Here is a 23,673-nt window from a genome sequence, read left to right as displayed (position 1 = left end):
GATTGCTTCTCCAGACCAATCGAAGGCTAGGCCAAAGTAACTCGATCTTTCCAAGAGGTGTGTGGCCCAACTTTTGAAAGAACCGCTAAGTGGAGAACTATTTGGTATATTTCCTAAGCACTTTTCACCGTAATTGTCCTAAGGTTGGTCTCTGCATCCTTAAGCATACCAGTGTCTTCACAGACGAAACAGGCTGAGGCCCAGTAATCTTGGCATTTCCAATAGTTGGTCTTAGAGACTACCAAGAAAGTGTTCTTTTAAGTATTATACCTTTGTGGTTTCAGCATTATTTTCAGTACCCGAGCAGGGTTCTCGCATTAGCATAAGAATCCTGCCTGGTAGTTGAGATTTCATGGTGGGGTGTAAGTGCGGGGCTTCTGTCAGCCCTGCCTTTGATTTGTTTACCTACAGAGTTGGAAAGTGCATACTTGCGTGAGATGGGAAAAGTGTGGATCGTGCTTCAGATTTCATCCTGACACTTTGAAATGACCAGTGTGTTGGTAATTATTTGCCATTTCCATGGCGTTTGGCACCGTAATAGTCATGAGGTCGGTCTCTGCATCCTGAAGCCTATGATGCTTTTTGCAGAGAAACCTCTGCTGAGGCCCAGGTAACTTGCTATTTCCCATAGCTGGCACAGGAGCCTTGGAAGATAGGATTGTTTTCAGTATTATTTCACCATTTTTTCACCACTGTTTCAAGAACCGGAGCCCTTTTCAACCGTTAGCGGAAGAATCCTTCTTTGGAGATGAGATATTTTCCTGGGGTGGCAAGTGCAGGGCCTCTGTCAGTCCTGGGTTTGTTGGGCTAGCGCCAGACATGAGAAGTGCGCCTTTGTGGGACAGGTGAATAGTGCGGATCCTGTTTCAGTCTAAAGACTGAAACAGGATCCGCACTTTTCACCGTTCCTTTCAGAATCATTTGATTCATCAGCTAGGAATGCCGATTGCTTCTCCAGACCAATCGAAGGCTAGGCCAAAGTAACTCGATCTTTCCAAGAGGTGTGTGGCCCAACTTTTGAAAGAACCGCTAAGTGGAGAACTATTTGGTATTTTTCCTAAGCACTTTTCACCGTAATTGTCCTAATGTTACTCTCTGCATCCGTAAGCATACCAGAGTTTTCACAGACGAAACAGGCTGAGGCCCATTAATCTTGGCATTTCCAAAAGTTTGTCCTAGAGACTACCAAGAAAGTGTTCTCTTAAGTATTATTCTGTTGTGGTTTCAGCATTATTTTCAGAACCCGAGCAGGGTTCTCGCATTAGCATAAGAATCCTGCCTGGTAGTTGAGATTTCATGGTGGGGTGTAAGTGCGGGGCTTCTGTCAGCCCTGCCTTTGATATGTTTACTCCAGAGTTGGAAAGTGCATAGTTGCGTGAGATGGGAAAACTGTGGATCGTGCTTCAGATTTCATCCTGACACTTTGAAATGACCAGTGTGTTGGTAATTATTTGCCATTTCCATGGCGTTTGGCACCGTAGTAGTCATGAGGTCGGTCTCTGCATCTTGAAGCCTATGATGCTTTTTGCAGAGAAACCTCTGCTGAGGCCCAGGTAACTTGCTATTTCCCATAGATGGCACAGGAGCCTTGGAAGATAGGATTGTTTTCAGTATTATTTCACCATATTTTCACCACTGTTTCAAGAATCGGAGCCCTTTTCAACCGTTATCGGAAGAATCCTTTGGAGATGAGATATTTTTCTGGGGTGGCAAGTGCAGGGCCTCTGTCAGTCCTGGGTTTGTTGGACTAGCGCCAGACATGAGAAGTGCGCCTTTGTGGGACAGGTGAATAGTGCGGATCCTGTTTCAGTCTAAAGACTGAAACAGGATCCGCACTTTTCACCGTTCCTTTCAGAATCATTTGATTCATCAGCTAGGAATGGCGATTGCTTCTCCAGACCAATCGAAGGCTAGCCCAAAGTACCTCGATCTTTCCAAGAGGTGTGTGGCCCAACTTTTGAAAGAACTGCTAAGTGGAGAACTATTTGGTATTTTTCCGAAGCACTTTTCACCGCAATTGTCATAAGGTTGGTCTCTGCAACCTTAAGCATACGAGAGTTTTCACAGACGAAACAGGCTGAGGCCCAGTAATCTTGGCATTTCCAATAGTTGGTCCTAGAGACTACCATGAAAGTGTTTTTTTAAATATTATTCCATTGTGGTTTCAGCATTATTTTCAGTACCCGAGCTGGGTTCTAGCATTAGCATAAGAATCCTGCCTGGTAGTTGAGATTTCTGGGTGGGGTGTAGGTGCGGGGCTTCTGTCAGCCCTGCCTTTGATTTGTTTACCTCCAGAGTTGGAAAGTGCATATTTGCGTGAGATGGGAAAAGTGTGGATCGTGCTTCAGATTTCATCCTGACACTTTGAAATGACCAGTCTGTTGGTAATTATTTGCCATTTCCATGGCGTTTGGCCCCGTAATAGTCATGAGGTCGGTCTCTGCATCCTGAAGGCTATGATGCTTTTTGCAGAGAAACCTCTGCTGAGGCCCAGGTAACTTGCTATTTCCCATAGCTGGCACAGGAGCCTTGGAAGATAGGATTGTTTTCAGTATTATTTCACCATTTTTTCACCACTGTTTCAAGAACGGGAGCCCTTTTCAACCGTTAGCGGAAGAATCCTTCTTTGGAGATGAGATATTTTTCTGGGGTGGCAAGTGCAGGGCCTCTCTCAGTCCTGGGTTTGTTGGACTAGCGCCAGACATGAGAAGTGCGCCTTTGTGGGACAGATGAATAGTGCGGATCCTGTTTCAGTCTAAAGACTGAAACTGGATCCGCACTTTTCACCGTTCCTTTCAGAATCATTTGATTCATCAGCTAGGAATGGCGATTGCTTCTCCAGACCAATCGAAGGCTAGGCCAAAGTAACTCGATCTTTCCAAGAGGTGTGTGGCCCAACTTTTGAAAGAACTGCTAAGTGGAGAACTATTTCGTATTTTTCCGAAGCACTTTTCACCGCAATTGTCATAAGGTTGGTCTCTGCATCCTTAAGCATACGAGAGTTTTCACAGACGAAACATGCTGAGGCCCAGTAATCTTGGCATTTACAAAAGTTGGTCCTAGAGACTACCAAGAAAGTGTTTTTTTAAATATTATTCCATTGTGGTTTCAGCATTATTTTCAGAACCCGAGCAGGCTTCTCGCATTAGCATAAGAATCCTGCCTGGTAGTTGAGATTTCTGGGTGGGTTGTAGGTGTGGGGATTCTGTCAGCCTTGCCTTTGATTTGTTTACCTCCAGAGTTGGAAAGTGCATAGTTGCGTGAGATGGGAAAAGTGTGGATCGTGCTTCAGATTTCATCCTGACACTTTGAAATGACCAGTGTGTTGGTAATTATTTTCCATTTCCATGGCGTCTGGCACCGTAATAGTCATGAGGTCGGTCTCTGCATCCTGAAGCCTATGATGCTTTTTGCAGAGAAACCTCTGCTGAGGCCCAGGTAACTTGCTATTTCCCATAGCTGGCACAGGAGCCTTGGAAGATAGGATTGTTTTCAGTATTATTTCACCATTTTTTCACCACTGTTTCAAGAACGGGAGCCCTTTTCAACCGTTAGCGGAAGAATCCTTCTTTGGAGATGAGATATTTTTCTGGGGTGGCAAGTGCAGGGCCTCTGTCAGTCCTGGGTTTGTTGGACTAGCGCCAGACATGAGAAGTGCGCCTTTGTGGGACAGGTGAATAGTGCGGATCCTGTTTCAGTCTAAAGACTGAAACAGGATCCGCACTTTTCACCGTTCCTTTCAGAATCATTTGATTCATCAGCTAGGAATGGCGATTGCTTCTCCAGACCAATCGAAGGCTAGGCCAAAGTACCTCGATCTTTCCAAGAGGTGTGTGGCCCAACTTTTGAAAGAACCGCTAAGTGGAGAACTATTTGGTATTTTTCCGAAGCACTTTTCACCGTAGTTGTCATAAGGTTGGTCTCTGCATCCTTAAGCATACGAGAGTTTTCACAGACGAAACAGGCTGAGGCCCAGTAATCTTGGCATTTCCAATAGTTTGTCCTAGAGACTAGCAAGAAAGTGTTCTTTTAAGTATTATTTCGTTGTGGTTTCAGCATTATTTTCAGAACATGAGCAGGGTTCTCACATTAGCATAAGAATCCTGCCTCGTAGTTGAGATTTCTGGGTGGGGTATAAGTTGGGGGCTTCTGTCAGCCCTGCCTTTGATTTGTTTACCTCCAGAGTTGCAAAGTGCATAATTTTGTGAGATGGGAAAAGTGTGGATCGTGTTTCAGATTTCATCCAGACACTTTGAAATGACCAGTGTGTTGGTAATTATTTGCCATTTCCATGGCGTTTGGCACCTTAATAGTCATGAGGTCGGTCTCTGCATCCTGAAGCCTATGATGCTTTTTGCAGAGAAACCTCTGCTGAGGCCCAGGTAACTTGCTATTTCCCATAGCTGGCACAAGATCCTTGGAAGATAGGATTGTTTTCAGTATTATTTCACCGTTTTTTGACCACTGTTTCAAGAACGGGAGCCCTTTTCAACCGGTAGCGGAAGAATCCTTCTTTGGAGATGAGATATTTTTCTGGGGTGGCAAGTGCAGGGCCTCTGTCAGTCCTGGGTTTGTTGGATTGGCGCCAGACATGGGAAGTGCGCCTTTGTGGGACAGGTGAATAGTGCGGATCCTGTTTCAGTCTAAAGACTGAAACAGGATCCGCACTTTTCACCGTTCCTTTCAGAATCATTTGATTCATCAGCTAGGAATGGCGATTGCTTCTCCAGACCAATCGAAGGCTAGGCCAAAGTACCTCGATCTTTCCAAGAGGTGTGTGGCCCAACTTTTGAAAGAACCGCTAAGTGGAGAACTATTTGGTATTTTTCCTAAGCACTTTTCACCGTAATTGTCCTAAGGTTGGTCTCTGCATCCTTAAGCATACCAGAGTTTTCACAGACGAAACAGGCTGAGGCCCATTAATCTTGGCATTTCCAATAGTTGGTCCTAGAGACTACCAAGAAAGTGTTCTTTTAAGTATTATTCCTTTGTGGTTTCAGCATTATTTTCAGAACCTGAGCAGGGTTCTCGCATTAGCATAAGAATCCTGCCTGGTAGTTGAGATTTCATGGTGGGGTGTAAGTGCTGGGCTTCTGTCAGCGCTGCCTTTGATTTGTTTACCTCCAGAGTTGGAAAGTACATATTTGCGTAAGATAGGAAAAGTGTGGATAGTGCTTCAGATTTCATCCTGACACTTTGAAATGACCAGTGTGTTGGTAATTATTTGCCATTTCCATGGCGTTTGGCACCGTAATAGTCAAGAGGTCGGTCTCTGCATCCTGAAGCCTATGATGCTTTTTGCAGAGAAACCTCTGCTGAGGCCCAGGTAACTTGCTCTTTCCCATAGCTGGCACAGGAGCCTTGGAAGATAGGATTGTTTTCAGTATTATTTCACCATTTTTTCACCACTGTTTCAAGAACGGGAGCCCTTTTCAACCGTTAGCGGAAGAATCCTTCTTTGGAGATGAGATATTTTTCTGGGGTGGCAAGTGTAGGGCCTCTGTCAGTCCGGGGTTTGTTGGACTAGCGCCAGACATGAGAAGTGCGCCTTTATGGGACAGGTGAATAGTGCGGATCCTGTTTCAGTCTAATGACTGAAACAGGATCCGCACTTTTCACCGTTCCTTTCAGAATCATTTGATTCATCAGCTAGGAATGGCGATTGCTTCTCCAGACCAATCGAAGGCTAGGCCAAAGTACCTCGATCTTTCCAAGAGGTGTGTGGCCCAACTTTTGAAAGAACCGCTAAGTGGAGAACTATTTGGTATTTTTCCGAAGCACTTTTCACCGTAATTTTCCTAAGGTTGGTCTCTGCATCCTTAAGCATACCAGAGTTTTCACAGACGAAACAGGCTGAGGCCCATTAATGTTGGCATTTCCAATAGTTGGTCCTAGAGACTACCAAGAAAGTGTTCTTTTAAGTATTATTCTGTTGTGGTTTCAGCATTATTTTCAGAACCCGAGCAGGGTTCTCGCATTAGCATAAGAATCCTGCCTGGTAGTTGAGATTTCATGCTGGGGTGTAAGTGCAGGGCTTCTGTCAGCCCTGCCTTTGATTTGTTTACCTCCAGAGTTGGAAAGTGCATAGTTGCGTGAGATGGGAAAAGTGTGGATCGTGCTTCAGATTTCATCCTGACACTTTGAAATGACCAGTGTGTTGGTAATTATTTTCCATTTCCATGGCGTCTGGCACCGTAATAGTCATGAGGTCGGTCTCTGCATCCTGAAGCCTATGATGCTTTTTGCAGAGAAACCTCTGCTGAGGCCCAGGTAACTTGCTATTTCCCATAGCTGGCACAGGAGCCTTGGAAGATAGGATTGTTTTCAGTATTATTTCACCATTTTTTCACCACTGTTTCAAGAACGGGAGCCCTTTTCAACCGTTATCGGAAGAATCCTTCTTTGGAGATGAGATATTTTTCTGGGGTGGCAAGTGCAGGGCCTCTGTCAGTCCTGGGTTTGTTGGATTGGCGCCAGACCTGGGAAGTGCGCCTTTGTGGGACAGGTGAATAGTGCGGATCCTGTTTCAGTCTAAAGACTGAAGCAGGATCCGCACTTTTCACCGTTCCTTTCAGAATCATTTGATTCATCAGCTAGGAATGGCGATTGCTTCTCCAGACCAATAGAAGGCTAGGCCAAAGTACCTCGATCTTTCCAAGAGGTGTGTGGCCCAACTTTTGAAAGAACCGCTAAGTGGAGAACTATTTGGTATTTTTCCGAAGCACTTTTCACCGTAGTTGTCATAAGGTTGGTCTCTGCATCCTTAAGCATACGAGAGTTTTCACAGACGAAACAGGCTGAGGCCCAGTAATCTTGGCATTTCCAATAGTTTGTCCTAGAGACTAGCAAGAAAGTGTTCTTTTAAGTATTATTTCGTTGTGGTTTCAGCATTATTTTCAGAACATGAGCAGGGTTCTCGCATTAGCATAAGAATCCTGCCTGGTAGTTGAGATTTCTGGGTGGGGTATAAGTTGGGGGCTTCTGTCAGCCCTGCCTTTGATTTGTTTACCTCCAGAGTTGGAAAGTGCATAATTGCGTGAGATGGGAAAAGTGTGGATCGTGTTTCAGATTTCATCCAGACACTTTGAAATGACCAGTGTGTTGGTAATTATTTGCCATTTCCATGGCGTTTGGCACCTTAATAGTCATGAGGTCAGTCTCTGCATCCTGAAGCCTATGATGCTTTTTGCAGAGAAACCTCTGCTGAGGCCCAGGTAACTTGCTCTTTCCCATAGCTGGCACAGGATCCTTGGAAGATAGGATTGTTTTCAGTATTATTTCACCGTTTTTTGACCACTGTTTCAAGAACGGGAGCCCTTTTCAACCGGTAGCGGAAGAATCCTTCTTTGGAGATGAGATATTTTTCTGGGGTGGCAAGTGCAGGGCCTCTGTCAGTCCTGGGTTTGTTGGATTGGCGCCAGACCTGGGAAGTGCGCCTTTGTGGGACAGGTGAACAGTGCGGATCCTGTTTCAGTCTAAAGACTGAAACAGGATCCGCAGTTTTCACCGTTCCTTTCAGAATCATTTGATTCATCAGCTAGGAATGGCGATTGCTTCTCCAGACCAATCGAAGGCTAGGCCAAAGTACCTCGATCTTTCCAAGAGGTGTGTGGCCCAACTTTTGAAAGAACCGCTAAGTGGAGAACTATTTGGTATTTTTCCTAAGCACTTTTCACCGTAATTGTCCTAAGGTTGGTCTCTGCATCCTTAAGCATACCAGAGTTTTCACAGACGAAACAGGCTGAGGCCCATTAATCTTGGCATTTCCAATAGTTGGTCCTAGAGACTACCAAGAAAGTGTTCTTTTAAGTATTATTCTGTTGTGTTTTCAGCATTATTTTCAGAACCCGAGCAGGGTTCTTGCATTAGCATAAGAATCCTGTCAGGTAGTTGAGATTTCTGGGGGGGGGTATAAGTTGGGGGATTCTGTCAGCCCTGCCTTTGATTTGTTTACCTCCAGAGTTGGAAAGTGCAAAATTGCGTGAGATGGGAAAAGTGTAGATTGTGTTTCAGATTTCATACTGACATTTGAAATGATCAGTGTGTTGGTAATTATTTGCCATTTCCATGGCGTTTGGCCCGGTAATAGTCATGAGGTCGGTCTCTGCATCCTGAAGCCTATGATGCTTTTTGCACAGAAACCTCTGCTGAGGCCCAGGTAACTTGCTATTTCCCATAGCAGGCACGGGAGCCTTGGAAGATAGGATTGTTTTCAGTATTATTTCACCATTTTTTCACCACTGTTTCAAGAACGGGAGCCCTTTTCAACCGTTAGCGGAAGAATCCTTCTTTGGAGATGAGATATTTTTCTGGGGTGGCAAGTGCAGGGCCTCTGTCAGTCCTAGGTTTGTTGGACTAGCGCCAGACATGAGAAGTGCGCCTTTGTGGGAAAGGTGAATAGTGCGGATCCTGTTTCAGTCTAAAGACTGAAACAGGATCCGCACTTTTCACCGTTCCTTTCAGAATCATTTGATTCATCAGCTAGGAATGGCGATTGCTTCTCCAGACCAATCGAAGGCTAGGCCAAAGTACCTCGATCTTTCCAAGAGGTGTGTGGCCCAACTTTTGAAAGAACCGCTAAGTGGAGAACTATTTGGTATTTTTCCGAAGCACTTTTCACCGTAGTTGTCATAAGGTTGGTCTCTGCATCCTTAAGCATACGAGAGTTTTCACAGACGAAACAGGCTGAGGCCCATTAATCTTGGCATTTCCAATAGTTGGTCCTAGAGACTACCAAGAAAGTGTTCTTTTAAGTATTATTCCGTTGTGGTTTCAGCATTATTTTCAGAACATGAGCAGGGTTCTCGCATTAGCATAAGAATCCTGCCTGGTAGTTGAGATTTCTGGGTGGGGTATAAGTTGGCGGATTCTGTCAGCCCTGCCTTTGATTTGCTTACCTCCAGAGTTGGAAAGTGCATAATTGCGTGAGATGGGAAAAGTGTGGATCGTGCTTCAGATTTCATCCTGACACTTTGAAATGACCAGTGTGTTGGTAATTATTTGCCATTTCCATGGCGTTTTGCCCCGTAGTAGTCATGAGGTCGGTCTCTGCATCCTGAAGTCTATGATGCTTTTTGCAGAGAAACCTCTGCTGAGGCCCAGGTAACTTGCTATTTCCCATAGCTGGCACAGGAGCCTTGGAAGATCGGATTGTTTTCAGTATTATTTCATAATTTTTTCACCACTGTTTCAAGAACGGGAGCCCTTTTCAACCGTTAGCGGAAGAATCCTTCTTTGGAGATGAGATATTTTTCTGGGGTGGCAAGTGCAGGGCCTCTGTCAGTCCTGGGTTTGTTGGACTAGCGCCAGACATGAGAAGTGCGCCTTTGTGGGACAGGTGAATAGTGCGGATCCTCTTTCAGTCTAAAGACTGAAACAGGACCCGCACTTTTCACCGTTCCTTTCAGAATCATTTGATTCATCAGCTAGGAATGGCGATTGCTTCTCCAGACCAATCGAAGGCTAGACCAAAGTAACTCGATCTTTCCAAGAGGTGTGTGGCCCAACTTTTGAAAGAACCGCTAAGTGGAGAACTATTTGTTATTTTTCCGAAGCACTTTTCACCGTAGTTGTCATAAGGTTGGTCTCTGCATCCTTAAGCATACGAGAGTTTTCACAGACGAAACAGGCTGAGGCCCAGTAATCTTGGCATTTCCAATAGTTGGTCCTAGAGACTACCAAGAAAGTGTTCTTTTAAGTATTATTCCGTTGTGGTTTCAGCATTATTTTCAGAACCCGAGCAGGGTTCTCGCATTAGCATAAGAATCCTGCCTGGTAGTTGAGATTTCATGGTGGGGTGTAAGTGCGGGGCTTCTGTCAGCCCTGCCTTTGATTTGTTTACCTCCAGTGTTGGAAAGTGCATATTTGCGTTAGATGGGAAAAGTGTGGATCGTGCTTCAGATTTCATCCTGACACTTTGAAATGACCAGTGTGTTGGTAATTATTTGCCATTTCCATGGCGTTTGGCACCGTAATAGTCATGAGGTCGGTCTCTGCATCCTGAAGCCTATGATGCTTTTTGCAGAGTAACCTCTGCTGAGGCCTAGGGAACTTGCTATTTCCCATAGCTGGCACAGGAGCCTTGGAAGATAGCATTGTTTTCAGTATTATTTCATAATTTTTTCACCACTGTTTCAAGAACGGGAGCCCTTTTCAACCGTTAGCGGAAGAATCCTTCTTTGGAGATGAGATATTTTTCTGGGGTGGCAAGTGCAGGGCCTCTGTCAGTCCTGGGTTTGTTGGACTAGCGCCAGACATGAGAAGTGCGCCTTTGTGGGACAGGTGAATAGTGCGGATCCTGTTTCAGTCTAAAGACTGAAACAGGACCCGCACTTTTCACCGTTCCTTTCAGAATCATTTGATTCATCAGCTAGGAATGGCGATTGCTTCTCCAGACCAATCGAAGGCTTGACCAAAGTAACTCGATCTTTCCAAGAGGTGTGTGGCCCAACTTTTGAAAGAACCGCTAAGTGGAGAACTATTTGTTATTTTTCCGAAGCACTTTTCACCGTAGTTGTCATAAGGTTGGTCTCTGCATCCTTAAGCATACGAGAGTTTTCACAGACGAAACAGGCTGAGGCCCAGTAATCTTGGCATTTCCAATAGTTTGTCCTAGAGACTACCAAGAAAGTGTTCTTTTAAGTATTATTCTGTTGTGGTTTCAGCATTATTTTCAGAACCCGAGCAGAGTTCTCGCATTAGCATAAGAATCCTGCCTGGTAGTTGAGATTTCATGGTGGGGTGTAAGTGCGGGGCTTCTGTCAGCCCTGCCTTTGATTTGTTTACCTCCAGAGTTGGAAAGTGCATAATTGCGTGAGATGTGAAAAGTGTGGATCGTGCTTCAGATTTCATACTGACATTTGAAATGATCAGTGTGTTGGTAATTATTTGCCATTTCCATGGCGTTTGGCACGGTAATAGTCATGAGGTCGGTCTCTGCATCCTGAAGCCTATGATGCTTTTTGCAGAGAAACCTCTGCTGAGGCCCAGGTAACTTGCTATTTCCCATAGCTGGCACAGGAGCCTTGGAAGATAGCATTGTTTTCAGTATTATTTCACCATTTTTTCACCACTGTTTCAAGAACGGGAGCCCTTTTCAACCGTTAGCGGAAGAATCCTTCTTTGGAGATGAGATATTTTTCTGGGGTGGCAAGTGCAGGGCCTCTGTCAGTCCTGGGTTTGTTGGACTAGCGCCAGACATGAGAAGTGCGCCTTTGTGGGACAGGAGAATAGTGCGGATCCTGTTTCAGTCTAAAGACTGAAACAGGATCCGCACTTTTCACCGTTCCTTTCAGAATCATTTGATTCATCAGCTAGGAATGGCGATTGCTTCTCCAGACGAATCGAAGGCTAGGCCAAAGTAACTCGATCTTTCCAAGAGATGTGTGGCCCAACTTTTGAAAGAACCGCTAAGTGGAGAACTATTCGGTATTTTTCCTAAGCACTTTTCACCGTAATTGTCCTAAGGTTGGTCTCTGCATCCTTAAGCATACCAGAGATTTCACAGACGAACCAGGCTGAGGCCCATTAATCTTGGCATTTCCAATAGTTGGTCCTAGAGACTACCAAGAAACTGTTCTTTTAAGTATTATTCTGTTGTGGTTTCTGCATTAATTTCAGAACCCGAGCAGGTTTCTCGCATTAGCATAAGAATCCTGCCTGGTAGTTGAGATTTCATGGTGGGGTGTAAGTGGGGGGCTTCTGTCACCCCTGCCTTTGATTTGTTTACCTCCAGAGTTGGAAAGTGCATAGTTGCGTGAGATGGGAAAAGTGTGGATCGTGCTTCAGATTTCATCCTGACTCTTTGAAATGACCAGTGTGTTGGTAATTATTTGCCATTTCCATGGCGTTTGGCCCCGTAATAGTCATGAGGTCGGTCTCTGCATCCTGAAGCCTATGATGCTTTTTGCAGAGAAACCTCTGCTGAGGCCCAGGTAACTTGCTATTTCCCATAGCTGGCACAGGAGCCTTGGAAGATAGGATTGTTTTCAGTATTATTTCATCATTTTTTCACCACTGTTTCAAGAACGGGAGCCCTTTTCAACCGTTAGCGGAAGGATCCTTCTTTGGAGATGAGATATTTTTCTGGGGTGGCAAGTGCAGGGCCTCTGTCAGTCCTGGGTTCGTTGGACTAGCGCCAGACATGAGAAGTGCGCCTTTGTGGGACAGGTGAATAGTGCGGATCCTGTTTCAGTCTAAAGACTGAAACAGGACCCGCACTTTTCACCGTTCCTTTCAGAATCATTTGATTCATCAGCTAGGAATGGCGATTGCTTCTCCAGACCAATCGAAGGCTAGGCCAAAGTAACTCGATCTTTCCAAGAGGTGTGTGGCCCAACTTTTGAAAGAACCGCTAAGTGGAGAACTATTTGTTATTTTTCCGAAGCACTTTTCACCGTAATTGTCATAAGGTTGGTCTCTGCATCCTTAAGCATACCAGTGTCTTCACAGACGAAACAGGCCGAGGCCCAGTAATCTTGGCATTTCCAATAGTTGGTCTTAGAGACTACCAAGAAAGTGTTCCTTTAAGTATTATTCCTTTGTGGTTTCAGCATTATTTTCAGTACCGGAGCAGGGTTCTCGCATTAGCATAAGAATCCTGCCTGGTAGTTGAGATTTCATGGTGGGGTGTAAGTGGGGGGCTTCTGTCAGCCCTGCCTTTGATTTGTTTACCTCCAGAGTTGGAAAGTGCATAGTTGGGTGAGATGAGAAAAGTGTGGATCGTGCTTCAGATTTCATCCTGACACTTTGAAATGACCAGTGTGTTGGTAATTATTTGCCATTTCCATGGCGTTTGGCCCCGTAATAGTCATGAGGTCGGTCTCTGCATCCTGAAGCCTATGATGCTTTTTGCAGAGAAACCTCTGCTGAGGCCCAGGTAACTTGCTATTTCCCATAGCTGGCACAGGAGCCTTGGAAGATAGGATTGTTTTCAGTATTATTTCACCATTTCTTCACCACTGTTTCAAGAACGGGAGCCCTTTTCAACCGTTATCGGAAGAATCCTTCTTTGGAAATGAGATATTTTTCTGGGGTGGCAAATGCAGGGCCTCTGTCAGTCCTGGGTTTGTTGCACTAGCGCCAGAAATGAGAAGTGCGCCTTTGTGGGACAGGAGAATAGTGCGGATCCTGTTTCAGTCTAAAGACTGAAACAGGATCCGCACTTTTCACCGTTCCTTTCAGAATCATTTGATTCATCAGCTAGGAATGGCGATTGCTTCTCCAGACCAATCGAAGGCTAGGCCAAAGTAACTCGACCTTTCCAAGAGGTGTGTGGCACAACTTTTGAAAGAACCGCTAAGTGGAGAACTATTTGGTATTTTTCCTAAGCACTTTTCACCGTAATTGTTCTAAGGTTGGTCTCTGCATCCTTAAGCATACCAGAGTTTTCACAGACGAAACAGGCTGAGGCCCATTAATCTTGGCATTTCCAAAAGTTGGTCCTAGAGACTACCAAGAAAGTGTTCTTTTAAGTATTATTCTGTTGTGGTTTCAGCATTATTTTCAAAACCCGAGCAGGGTTCTCTCATTAGCATAAGAATCCTGCCTGGTAGTTGAGATTTCATCGTGGGGTGAAAGTGCGGGGCTTCTGTCAGCCCTGCCTTTGATTTGTTTATCTCCAGAGTTGGAAAGTGCATAGTTGCGTGAGATGGGTAAAGTGTGGATCGTGCTTCCGATTTCATCCTGACACTTTGAAATGACCAGTGTGTTGGTAGTTATTTGCCCTTTCCATGGCGTTTGGCACCGTAATAGTCATGAGGTCGGTCTCTGCATCTTGAAGCCTATGATGCTTTTTGCAGAGAAACCTCTGCTGAGGCCCAGGTAACTTGCTATTTCCCATAGCTGGCACAGGAGCCTTTGGAAGATAGGATTGTTTTCAGTATTATTTCACCATTTTTTCACCACTGTTTCAAGAACGGGAGCCCTTTTCAACCGTTAGCGGAAGAATCCTTCTTTGGAGATGAGATATTTTTCTGGGGTGGCAAGTGCAGGGCCTCTGTCAGTCCTGGGTTTGTTGGACTAGCGCCAGACATGAGAAGTGCGCCTTTGTGGGACAGGTGAATAGTGCGGATCCTGTTTCAGTCTAAAGACTGAAACAGGATCCGCACTTTTCACCGTTCCTTTCAGAATCATTTGATTCATCAGCTAGGAATGGCAATTGCTTCTGCAGACCAATCGAAGGCTAGACCAAAGTAACTCGATCTTTCCAAGAGGTGTGTGGCCCAACTTTTGAAAGAACCGCTAAGTGGAGAACTATTTGGTATTTTTCCGAAGCACTTTTCACCGTAATTGTCATAAGGTTGGTCTCCGCATCCTTACGCATACCAATGTCTTCACAGACGAAACAGGCTGAGGCCCAGTAATCTTGGCATTTTCAATAGTTGGTCTTAGAGACTACAAGAAAGTGTTCTTTTAAGTATTATTCCTTTGTGGTTTCAGCATTATTTTCAGAACCCAAGCAGGGTTCTCGCATTAGCATAAGAATCCTGCCTGGTAGTTGAGATTTCATGGTGGGGTGTAAGTGCGGGGCTTCTGTCAGCCCTGCCTTTGATTTGTTTACCTCCAGAGTTGGAAAGTGCATATTTGCGTGAGATGGGAAAAGTGTGGATCGTGCTTCAGATTTCATCCAGACACTTTGAAATGACCAGTGTGTTGGTAGTTATTTGCCATTTCCATGGCGTTTGGCACCGTAGTAGTCATGAGGTCGGTCTCTGCATCTTGAAGCCTATGATGCTTTTTGCAGAGAAACCTCTGCTGAGGCCCAGGTAACTTGCTATTTCCCATAGATGGCACAGGAGCCTTGGAAGATAGGATTGTTTTCAGTATTATTTCACCATATTTTCACCACTGTTTCAAGAATCGGAGCCCTTTTCAACCGTTATCGGAAGAATCCTTTGGAGATGAGATATTTTTCTGGGGTGGCAAGTGCAGGGCCTCTGTCAGTCCTGGGTTTGTTGGACTAGCGCCAGACATGAGAAGTGCGCCTTTGTGGGACAGGTGAATGGTGCGGATCCTGTTTCTGTCTAAAGACTGAAACAGGATCCGCACTTTTCACCGTTCCTTTCAGAATCATTTGATTCATCAGCTAGGAATGGCGATTGCTTCTCCAGACCAATCGAAGGCTAGGCCAAAGTAACTCGATCTTTCCAAGAGGTGTGTGGCCCAACTTTTGAAAGAACCGCTAAGTGGAGAACTATTTGGTATTTTTCCGAAGCACTTTTCACCGTAATTGTCATAAGGTTGGTCTCTGCATCCTTAAGCATACCAGAGTTTTCACAGACGAAACTGGCTGAGGCCCATTAATCTTGGCATTTCCAATAGTTGGTCCTAGAGACTACCAAGAAAGTGTTCTTTTTAGTATTATTCCGTTGTGGTTTCAGCATTATTTTCAGAACCCGAGCAGGGTTCTCGCATTAGCATAAGAATCCTGCCTGGTAGTTGAGATTTCATGGTGGGGTGTAAGTGCTGGGCTTCTGTCAGCCCTGCCTTTGATTTGTTTACCTCCAGAGTTGGAAAGTGCATATTTGCGTGAGATGGGAAAAGTGTGGATCGTGCTTCAGATTTCATCCTGACACTTTGAAATAAGCAGTGTGTTGGTAATTATTTGCCATTTCCATGGCGTTTGGCCCCGTAATAATCATGAGGTCGGTCTCTGCCTCCTGAAGCCTATGATGCTTTTTGCAGAGAAACCTCTGCTGAGGCCCAGGTAACTTGCTATTTCCCATAGCTGGCACAGGAGCCTTGGAAGATAGGATTGTTTTCAGTATTATTTCACCATTTTCTCACCACTGTTTCAAGAACGGGAGCCGTTTTCAACTGGTAGCGGAAGAATCCTTCTTTGGAGATGAGATATTTTTCTGGGTTGCCAAGTGCAGGGCATCTGTCAGTCCTGGGTTTGTTGGACTAGCGCCAGACATGAGAAGTGCGCCTTTGTGGGACAGGTGAATATTGCGGATCCTGTTTCAGTCTAAAGACTGAAACAGGATCCGCACATTTCACCGTTCCTTTCAGAATCATTTGATTCGTCAGCTAGGAATGGCGTATGCTTCACCAGACCAATCGAAGGCTAGGCCAAAGTAACTCGATCTTTCCAAGAGGTGTGTGGCCCAACTTTTGAAAGAACTGCTAAGTGGATAACTATTTGGTATTTTTCCGAAGCACTTTTCACCGTAATTGTCATAAGGTTCGTCTCTGCATCCTTAAGCATACCAGAGTTTTCACAGACGAAACAGGCTGAGGCCCATTAATCTTGGCATTTCCAATAGTTGTTCCTAGAGACTACCAAGAAAGTGTTCTTTTAAGTATTATTCTGTTGTGGTTTCAGCATTATTTTCAGAACCCGAGCAGGCTTCTCGCATTAGCATAAGAATCCTGCCTGGTAGTTGAGATTTCTGGGTGGGGTGTAAGTGCGGGGCTTCTGTCAGCCCTGCCTTTGATTTGTTTACCTCCAGAGTTGGAAAGTGCATAGTTGCGTGAGATGGGAAAAGTGTGGATCGTGCTTCAGATTTCATCCTGACACTTTGAAATGACCAGTGTGTTGGTAATTATATGCCATTTCCATGTTGTTTGGCACCGTAATAGTCATGACGTCGATCTCTGCATCCTGAAGCCTATGATGCTTTTTGCAGAGAAACCTCTGCTGAGGCCCAGGTAACTTGCTATTTCCCATAGCTGGCACAGCAGCCTTGGAAGATAGGATTGTTTTCAGTATTATTTCACCATTTTTTCACCACTGTTTCAAGAACGGGAGCCCTTTTCAACAGTTAGCGGAAGAATCCTTCTTTGGAGATGAGGTATTTTTCTGGGGTGGCAAGTGCAGGGCCTCTGTCAGTCCTGGGTTTGTTGGACTAGCGCCAGACATGAGAAGTGCGCCTTTGTGGGACAGGTGAATAGTGCGGATCCTGTTTCAGTCTAAAGACTGAAACAGGATCCGCACTTTTCACCGTTCCTTTCAGAATCATTTGATTCATCAGCTAGGAATGGCGATTGCTTTTCCAGACCAATCGATGGCTAGGCCAAAGTAACTCGATCTTTCCAAGAGGTTTGTGGCCCAACATTTGAAAGAACCGCTAAGTGGAAAACTATTTGGTATTTTTCCTAAGCACTTTTCACCGTAGTTGTCATAAGGTTGGTCTCTGCATCCTTAAGCATACCAGAGTTTTCACAGACGAAACAGGCTGAGGCCCAGTAATCTTGGCATTTCCAATAGTTGGTCCTAGAGAATGGCAAGAAAGTGTTCTTTTAAGTATTATTCCGTTGTGGTTTCAGCATTATTTTCAGAACCCGAGCAGGGTTCTCGCATTAGCATAAGAATCCTGCCTGGTAGTTGAGATTTCATGGTGGGGTGTAAGTGCGGGGCTTCTGTCAGCCCTGCCTTTGATTTGTTTACCTCCAGAGTTGGAAAGTGCATATTTGCGTGAGATGGGAAAAGTGTGGATCGTGCTTCCGATTTCATCCTGACACTTTGAAATGACCAGTGTGTTGGTAGTTATTTGCCATTTCCATGGCGTTTGGCACCGTAGTAGTCATGAGGTCGGTCTCTGCATCTTGAAGCCTATGATGCTTTTTGCAGACAAACCTCTGCTGAGGCCCAGGTAACTTGCTATTTCCCATAGATGGCACAGGAGCCTTGGAAGATAGGATTGTTTTCAGTATTATTTCACCATATTTTCACCACTGTTTCAAGAATCGGAGCCCTTTTCAAACCGTTATCGGAAGAATCCTTTGGAGATGAGATATTTTTCTGGGGTGGCAAGTGCAGGGCCTCTGTCAGTCCTGGGTTTGTTGGACTAGCGCCAGACATGAGAAGTGCGCCTTTGTGGGACAGGTGAATAGTGCGGATCCTGTTTCAGTCTAAAGACTGAAACAGGATCCGCACTTTTCACCGTTCCTTTCAGAATCATTTGATTCATCAGCTAGGAATGGCGATTGCTTCTGCAGACCAATCGAAGGCTAGACCAAAGTAACTCGGTCTTTCCAAGAGGTGTGTGGCCCAACTTTTGAAAGAACCGCTAAGTGGAGAACTATTTGGTATTTTTCCGAAGCACTTTTCACCGTAATTGTCATAAGGTTGGTCTCTGCATCCTTACGCATACCAATGTCTTCACAGACGAAACAGGCTGAGGCCCAGTAATCTTGGCATTTTCAATAGTTGGTCTTAGAGACTACAAGAAAGTGTTCTTTTAAGTATTATTCCTTTGTGGTTTCAGCATTATTTTCAGAACCCAAGCAGGGTTCTCGCATTAGCATAAGAATCCTGCCTGGTAGTTGAGATTTCATGGTGGGGTGTAAGTGCGGGGCTTCTGTCAGCCCTGCCTTTGATTTGTTTACCTCCAGAGTTGGAAAGTGCATATTTGCGTGAGATGGGAAAAGTGTGGATCGTGCTTCAGATTTCATCCAGACACTTTGAAATGACCAGTGTGTTGGTAGTTATTTGCCATTTCCATGGTGTTTGGCACCGTAGTACTCATGAGGTCGGTCTCTGCATCTTGAAGCCTATGATGCTTTTTGCAGAGAAACCTCTGCTGAGGCCCAGGTAACTTGCTATTTCCCATAGCTGGCACAGGAGCCTTGGAAGATAGGATTGTTTTCAGTATTATTTCACCATATTTTCACCACTGTTTCAAGAATCGGAGCCCTTTTCAACCGTTATCAGAAGAATCCTTTGGAGATGAGATATTTTTCTGGGGTGGCAAGTGCAGGGCCTCTGTCAGTCCTGGGTTTGTTGGACTAGCGCCAGACATGAGAAGTGCGCCTTTGTGGGACAGGTGAATAGTGCGGATCCTGTTTCTGTCTAAAGACTGAAACAGGATCCGCACTTTTCACCGTTCCTTTCAGAATCATTTGATTCATCAGCTAGGAATGGCGATTGCTTCTCCAGACCAATCAAAGGCTAGGCCAAAGTAACTCGACCTTTCCAAGAGGTGTGTGGCCCAACTTTTGAAAGAACCGCTAAGTGGAGAACTATTTGGTATTTTTCCTAAGCACTTTTCACCGTAATTGTTCTAATGTTGGTCTCTGCATCCTTAAGCATACCAGAGTTTTCACAGACGAAACAGGCTGAGGCCCGTTAATCTTGGCATTTCCAAAAGTTGGTCCTAGAGACTACCAAGAAAGTGTTCTTTTAAGTATTATTCTGTTGTGGTTTCAGCATTATTTTCAAAACCCGAGCAGGGTTCTCTCATAAGCATAAGAATCCTGCCTGGTTGTTGAGATTTCATCGTGGGGTGAAAGTGCGGGGCTTCTGTCAGCCCTGCCTTTGATTTGTTTATCTCCAGAGTTGGAAAGTGCATAGTTGCGTGAGATGGGTAAAGTGTGGATCGTGCTTCCGATTTCATCCTGACACTTTGAAATGACCAGTGTGTTGGTAGTTATTTGCCCTTTCCATGGCGTTTTGCACCGTAATAGTCATGAGGTCGGTCTCTGCATCTTGAAGCCTATGATGCTTTTTGCAGAGAAACCTCTGCTGAGGCCCAGGTAACTTGCTATTTCCCATAGCTGGCACAGGAGCCTTTGGAAGATAGGATTGTTTTCAGTATTATTTCACCATTTTTTCATCAGTGTGTCAAGAACGGGAGCCCTTTTCAACCGTTAGCGGAAGAATCCTTCTTTGGAGATGAGATATTTTTCTGGGGTGGCAAGTGCAGGGCCTCTGTCAGTCCTGGGTTTGTTGGACTAGCGCCAGACATGAGAAGTGCGCCTTTGTGGGACAGGTGAATAGTGCGGATCCTGTTTCAGTCTAAAGACTGAAACAGGATCCGCACTTTTCACCGTTCCTTTCAGAATCATTTGATTCATCAGCTAGGAATGGCGATTGCTTCTGCAGACCAATCGAAGGCTAGACCAAAGTAACTCGATCTTTCCAAGAGGTGTGTGGCCCAACTTTTGAAAGAACCGCTAAGTGGAGAACTATTTGGTATTTTTCCGAAGCACTTTTCACCGTAATTGTCATAAGGTTGGTCTCTGCATCCTTACGCATACCAATGACTTCACAGACGAAACAGGCTGAGGCCCAGTAATCTTGGCATTTTCAATAGTTGGTCTTAGAGACTACAAGAAAGTGTTCTTTTAAGTATTATTCCTTTGTGGTTTCAGCATTATTTTCAGAACCCAAGCAGGGTTCTCGCATTAGCATAAGAATCCTGCCTGGTAGTTGAGATTTCATGGTGGGGTGTAAGTGCGGGGCTTCTGTCAGCCCTGCCTTTGATTTGTTTACCTCCAGAGTTGGAAAGTGCATATTTGCGTGAGATGGGAAAAGTGTGGATCGTGCTTCAGATTTCATCCAGACACTTTGAAATGACCAGTGTGTTGGTAGTTATTTGCCATTTCCATGGCGTTTGGCACCGTAGTAGTCATGAGGTCGGTCTCTGCATCTTGAAGCCTATGATGCTTTTTGCAGAGAAACCTCTGCTGAGGCCCAGGTAACTTGCTATTTCCCATAGCTGGCACAGGAGCCTTGGAAGATAGGATTGTTTTCAGTATTATTTCACCATATTTTCACCACTGTTTCAAGAATCGGAGCCCTTTTCAACCGTTATCGGAAGAATCCTTTGGAGATGAGATATTTTTCTGGGGTGGCAAGTGCAGGGCCTCTGTCAGTCCTGGGTTTGTTGGACTAGCGCCAGACATGAGAAGTGCGCCTTTGTGGGACAGGTGAATGGTGCGGATCCTGTTTCTGTCTAAAGACTGAAACAGGATCCGCACTTTTCACCGTTCCTTTCAGAATCATTTGATTCATCAGATAGGAATGGCGATTGCTTCTCCAGACCAATCGAAGGCTAGGCCAAAGTAACTCGATGTTTCCAAGAGGTGTGTGGCCCAACTTTTGAAAGAACCGCTAAGTGGAGAACTATTTGGTATTTTTCCGAAGCACTTTTCACCGTAATTGTCATAAGGTTGGTCTCTGCATCCTTAAGCATACCAGAGTTTTCACAGACGAAACTGGCTGAGGCCCATTAATCTTGCCATTTCCAATAGTTGGTCCTAGAGACTACCAAGAAAGTGTTCTTTTAAGTATTATTCCGTTGTGGTTTCAGCATTATTTTCAGAACCCGAGCAGGGTTCTCGCATTAGCATAAGAATCCTGCCTGGTAGTTGAGATTTCTGGGTGGGGTGTAAGTGCGGGGCTTCTGTCAGCCCTGCCTTTGATTTGTTTACCTCCAGAGTTGGAAAGTGCATATTTGCGTGAGATGGGAAAAGTGTGGATCGTGCTTCAGATTTCATCCTGACACTTTGAAATAAGCAGTGTGTTGGTAATTATTTGCCATTTCCATGGCGTTTGGCCCCGTAATAGTCATGAGGTCGGTCTCTGCCTCCTGAAGCCTATGATGCTTTTTGCAGAGAAACCTCTGCTGAGGCCCAGGTAACTTGCTATTTCCCATAGCTGGCACAGGAGCCTTGGAAGATAGGATTGTTTTCAGTATTATTTCACCATTTTCTCACCACTGTTTCAAGAACGGGAGCCCTTTTCAACTGGTAGCGGAAGAATCCTTCTTTGGAGATGAGATATTTTTCTGGGTTGCCAAGTGCAGGGCATCTGTCAGTCCTGGGTTTGTTGGACTAGCGCCAGACATGAGAAGTGCGCCTTTGTGGGACAGGTGAATATTGCGGATCCTGTTTCTGTCTAAAGACTGAAACAGGATCCGCACTTTTCACCGTTCCTTTCAGAATCATTTGATTCGTCAGCTAGGAATGGCGATTGCTTCACCAGACCAATCGAAGGCTAGGCCAAAGTAACTCGATCTTTCCAAGAGGTGTGTGGCCCAACTTTTGAAAGAACTGCTAAGTGGATAACTATTTGGTATTTTTCCGAAGCACTTTTCACCGTAATTGTCATAAGGTTCCTCTCTGCATCCTTAAGCATACCAGAGTTTTCACAGACGAAACAGGCTGAGGCCCATTAATCTTGGCATTTCCAATAGTTGGTCCTAGAGACTAGCAAGAAAGTGTTCTTTTAAGTATTATTCCGTTGTGGTTTCAGCATTATTTTCAGAACCCGAGCAGGCTTCTCGCATTAGCATAAGAATCCTGCCTGGTAGTTGAGATTTCATGGTGGGGCGTAAGTGCGGGGCTTCTGTCAGCCCTGCCTTTGATTTGTTTACCTCCAGAGTTGGAAAGTGCATAGTTGCGTGAGATGGGAAAAGTGTGGATCGTGCTTCAGATTTCATCCTGACACTTTGAAATGACCAGTGTGTTGGTAATTATATGCCATTTCCATGGCGTTTGGCACCGTAATAGTCATGAGGTCGATCTCTGCATCCTGAAGCCTATGATGCTTTTTGCAGAGAAACCTGTGCTGAGGCCCAGGTAACTTGCTATTTCCCATAGCTGGCCCAGGAGCCTTGGAAGATAGGATTGTTTTCAGTATTATTTCACCATTTTTTCACCACTGTTTCAAGAACGGGAGCCCTTTTCAACCGTTAGCGGAAGAATCCTTCTTTGGAGATGAGGTATTTTTCTGGAGTGGCAAGTGCAGGGCCTCTGTCAGTCCTGGGTTTGTTGGACTAGCGCCAGACATGAGAAGTGCGCCTTTGTGGGACAGGTGAATATTGCGGATCCTGTTTCTGTCTAAAGACTGAAACAGGATCCGCACTTTTCACCGTTCCTTTCAGAATCATTTGATTCGTCAGCTAGGAATGGCGATTGCTTCACCAGACCAATCGAAGGCTAGGCCAAAGTAACTCGATCTTTCCAAGAGGTGTGTGGCCCAACTTTTGAAAGAACTGCTAAGTGGATAACTATTTGGTATTTTTCCGAAGCACTTTTCACCGTAATTGTCATAAGGTTCCTCTCTGCATCCTTAAGCATACCAGAGTTTTCACAGACGAAACAGGCTGAGGCCCATTAATCTTGGCATTTCCAATAGTTGGTCCTAGAGACTAGCAAGAAAGTGTTCTTTTAAGTATTATTCCGTTGTGGTTTCAGCATTATTTTCAGAACCCGAGCAGGGTTCTCGCATTAGCATAAGAATCCTGCCTGGTAGTTGAGATATCTGGGTTGGGTGTAGGTGCGGGGCTTCTGTCAGCCCTGCCTTTGATTTGTTTACCTCCAGAGTTGGAAAGTGCATATTTGCGTGAGATGGGAAAAGTGTGGATCGTGCTTCAGATTTCATCCAGACACTTTGAAATGAGAAGTGTGTTGGTAATTATTTGCCATTTCCATGGCGTTTGGCACCGTAATAGTCATGAGGTCGGTCTCTGCATCCTGAAGCCTATGATGCTTTTTGCAGAGAAACCTCTGCTGAGGCCCAGGTAACTTGCTATTTCCCATAGCTGGCACAGGAGCCTTGGAAGATAGGATTGTTTTCAGTATTATTTCACCATCCTTTCACCACTGTGTCAAGAACGGGAGCACTTTTCAACCGTTAGCGGAAGAATCATTCTTTGGAGATGAGATATTTTTCTGGGGTGGCAAGTGCAGGGCCTCTGTCAGTCCTGGGTTTGTTGGACTAGCGCCAGACATGAGAAGTGCGCCTTTGTGGGACAGGTGAATAGTGCGGATCCTGTTTCAGTCTAAAGACTGAAACAGGATCCGCACTTTTCACCGTTCCTTTCAGAATCATTTGATTCATCAGCTAGGAATGGCGATTGCTTCTCCAGACCAATCGAAGGCTAGGCCAAAGTAACTCGATCTTTCCAAGAGGTGTGTGGCCCAACTTTTGAAAGAACCGCTAAG

This window comes from Lemur catta, chromosome 5 (assembly GCF_020740605.2).
Source record: "Lemur catta isolate mLemCat1 chromosome 5, mLemCat1.pri, whole genome shotgun sequence".
NCBI classification, from domain to species: domain Eukaryota; kingdom Metazoa; phylum Chordata; class Mammalia; order Primates; family Lemuridae; genus Lemur; species Lemur catta.
This window is presented reverse-complemented; position numbering follows the sequence as displayed.